This window comes from Rhipicephalus microplus, chromosome 3 (assembly GCF_043290135.1).
Source record: "Rhipicephalus microplus isolate Deutch F79 chromosome 3, USDA_Rmic, whole genome shotgun sequence".
In the NCBI taxonomy this organism is placed as follows: domain Eukaryota; kingdom Metazoa; phylum Arthropoda; class Arachnida; order Ixodida; family Ixodidae; genus Rhipicephalus; species Rhipicephalus microplus.
This window is the reverse complement of record NC_134702.1, coordinates 73,913,485-73,917,688: the sequence shown is the minus strand read 5'-3', so window position 1 is coordinate 73,917,688 and position 4,204 is coordinate 73,913,485.

Here is a 4,204-nt window from a genome sequence, read left to right as displayed (position 1 = left end):
GCGTTGTGTCTACTTCTTGTCTTGTAGTTTGCGCTGCTTTAAATAGAAAATGCGAAAAACTCGTCTTGCACGTCATCACAGGTGTGGCGCATACCGTCTACCACAGGCCGTGGTATGTGAGCATGCGCCACAAGTGTTTGACAGTTTATATCTACATAGGAATGACGAGAACAGATACTGGTAATTTAAATGCGAGGGCGTTAAGACAAATTGACATGGGCAGCGTAGACCAGATTAATGCAAACAATAAACATCATGGCCATAGCGGGAATGAAACCCAAGCATTCATCGTGGAAATTATTACGCACACCCGAGCCACGCCAGGTTTCAGAACTGCTTTGAAAGTATAGGCCCTACGCAGGCGTAATGTTAGTGAAATTTCATTTGTGTTTGAAGTGCTGCATATCTAATTTTATAAACATTACACATGTACACCTACGATGCAGAGTTAATACCGGGTTGAAGTCAATTGTATACTGACGCACCATCTATGGAAGTTGGTCTACGTAGCATTGTTCAGGCCAAGCTGCCTCGCAAAGGCAAGCGCTTATATCAGCTAACCGCTTCTGGTGTTGGGGATACCCATGTTGCTATTACTATGGTTCCGCAACTGTGAACAACTGGTTATGAAAACTAACTCGACTTTTGAACATATTGTTACGGCATATGTGATTTGGGTATGAGCCTCTGGGTAGCGGGGAACAGGCAGATTAGAGAAGAGCACGTTCGGCTAGCGAGATAGGCCTCCGGTGCACGACACCTTCAAGTGCACCAGTGTGCCACAGCGGAATCAACACATTTCTAAACGTAACGATATGTTTGCGCTTATAACACTTGTAAATATTTTAGCGTCGTTATGAAACGAGTTGCCCAATAAGAAATTAAACCACAGTCACCTTCCCTTTACATGCTTCGCATATCATCTATTCTCATGGTACGTGAAAATGTCACAATTTGTACAAAACAGAGATGCACCAATATAGCTCAAATGATTCAAACTCAATTGTTTCAGTTATTTTGCCAATTAATGGACCCTTCTGTACATTTTTAACATGTTAAGAAAACCCTGCCAGTTGATAGCTGAGGCTACTGCAAACACGCGAGCGAAACGTCGTGTCACAACGAGTGGCATGGAATTTTGAAATAAATTTTAATATCGGCAAAAAATTAGCTGCTATGCTTTTTTTAGATAATAACATACACTAAAAGGGACTGCGTCACATCCCCGAAAGGCACATAGACACAGCCATTGGCTGCTTTGGGAATTGTGACTGCATATTTATGGAGGTTGGAAGCTTGAGCATGTTGGCGACACATAATAAATAAGAAAGAACAGCGCAATGGACATTTATAATTATTATCGGATTTTGGTATACAAAAAACGAGAAGACACGGAGTAATTAGGAAAGAAAACAGGCTGACAAGTGCCACCTGGAAAGGCGCAACGCCTGCCCGCATCTTCGGGAAGGAGAAAAACTGAGAAAGATTTGTGAAAATAAAAAGAAAAAGGAAAAGAGAAGGTAAAACGAAGAACACGGACGTAAACACAACTAAGTAGTCACACAAAAGTAGTCAGAAAACACATCACATAGCACTCCCAAGGTGACGTGCCCGAGCCACACTCTAGTGTGTTCGTGATCGCGCTGAAAGCGAGCCGATCGTTCAGACAACAACGCCCAAATAATGCGCTCAAGATCATGACGTGCTTCAATGTGCGGATGCCGCTTATCGTTCATCACTCCTTTCGTGTAGCTTTCGGCGCTGTCGCTGGGACGCAAGGAGAGATAAAACAACCAGAGCGTGTGATTCATTGATTATTTATATGTTTGGCTTCCCGTCCCAAAACCACCATATGATTGTGAGAGATGCCAGTGTAAAAGGCTCCGAAAATTTCGACCTGGGGGTTTTTTAACGTGCACCCAATTCTGAGGACAAGGGGCAAGAGCCTTTTCGCCTCCATCGAAAATTCAGCCGTGGCATCCGGGACTTGATCCAGCGACCTGCGCGTCAGCAGCTGAGTACCTTAGCCACTAGACCACCGCTGTGGGGCCTAAAGCGTACGACTAACCACTGTCACTCAAGTGGTATTTGATGGATTCCAAGTATTTGTTGCCTGAGTCGATTTATGAGGCAATCAACTCTGATAGTGACAGAATCATTTGGATCAGTGTCTCAGGGTTCTATTAAAATATCCATCATGCGTATGCGTTCCTTATGGAAAAGTGGAATGCCCTCTTGAAATCTTTTTGAATAGAGCACCCGGCCACAATGATGTAGCGTCTACGGTACTCAGCTGCTGAGCTGAAAGGATAGCGAGTTCCAGAGCTATCTCAGTGGTCGCATTTTGCTTCACTTGTGGCGATTTCTGGTTGCTGGACTCAACACAGCAGCGTGAATTGACGCATTGGACCAACGCTGTTGAAATGCACCTCTAAATAAATGCTTCATCCTGGCAGGCTCGTCATTATATTGTAATGAAAACTTATTTTTTATTGGGGCTAAGGTTCGTCACGCTTGTTTTCCGTGCCGTGCTAGGAGAAATGGACTGAGAGAGATGGCGCGATAACAACACATGGCGTTTATGACAAAACACAGAAACGAAACATAGAAAACACTGAGGCAGAAAAGGTACATACAACGCAACAGAGAGAACTAAGCTTGATTTAAAAAATGACCAATTAGCGTTCAAGTAGGAACGTTCGAAAACCTAAGAGCCAGATCGACGGTACGACCGACGCCGATGAACTGCAAGGCAGGAGGTGGTAGAAAGGCGCTATGGAGTGGGCTCACTTGCCGATGTGTGCCGCTCTCGTGGCGACTGTGCTTGACGGTGTGGGTGCGACCACGGAGCAGTCAACCCGCATCGGAGACGCGATGCTCCATGCGTGTAAATGGCCAACCCATCCAGCGAACAGCTTGCGTCGAGACGCGATGATCGGCGCAACCGTGACCATTAGCCAAGCCACGTACGTTGCTGTGCCGAACGTCTGACCACGAAGAACGCCTCGCCGAGATCCGCGATGTCCTCGGCAAGGAAAAGAACAGCAGGCCAGGCCGCACCCCGAGATGCAGTACTCGTGCCGGCAACGTCACCCCAGCTGGTAGTTGGACGGCAGCAGCGTGGACGGCCGCGTTCCCTGGCCGGAACCTGGATCGCCTGAGTCGACGCTTCGGCCCGCTGTCTCCCGTCTGCCGCTGCCTCAGCTTGTCCCCAGCCACAAAGCTTACCGCCACGTAATGGTCATACGTGGCCCAATCGTGGCACGCCACCTCTATGGGCCACCGCAGGTCATCAGCTGATTGGCTGACCTCATGCACACAGTTGGCTCAAAATCCCATGCGCCTTGCCCCGCACTTCCGTCATTGTCGTCGTTTTTCTCAAATCCTCACACCTTCAATTAACGAAGCCGCCAAGCGAGAGCTCCTATGTACTGGTGCATGAGCAGTAACGAGGTCATGCAGTGGACCACACTTTAAATTCAATCTCAGTCCTAAATTGTGAAGTTGACCAGTCATAAAAGACACACGTGCGCTACTTATTCTTTATTGTCATTGAAGTTAGGCATTCGCGCTGTAAGCCTAAGATGGCGTATCATCAGCAAGCATAATCGCCAGCCCTGCTACGTGAAATTTCATGGTATAGTGTTTTACATGCCGGAAACATCATATGATTAAAAGGCAAACCCGCATATAACATGTTTGTACATGAGTCTGTTTACATTAATTACGGTCTCATAGAAAATATGAATGCCCGTGCTACAGCTGAGAATAGAATCCATGCTACCAAACGTAGTGGTGCAACACTACTAATACGATTTATTTATTTCGCGTGAAGACGGTGAACACATTGGCTAGGCGATAAAAAGCTGCCAACAAGCTGCAAACTCAGGAGTAGCAATTATTAAAAAAATTAAATGTGCCAATATATAATTCTTCACGATGTCACGTGGATGATCAACGGAGGTTGCTACAACTGCGACAGATAAAGGAGATGACTCTAGTGGTTTCTAGAATAATGCTGTGCCAGGCTCCTGCCTAAAATATAAACCGGTAATTGCTTGGCTCTATAAAAAATTAAGCGGAGCATTGCAGACATTCCTACGAGTAAGTGGTTTAGAATATTCGTTTGACCGGGCACTGGCGTCGGGGAAAGGAGAAGACAAAGATGAAGACGAAGTTTCCCCGTTCACCGCACGCGGATCGA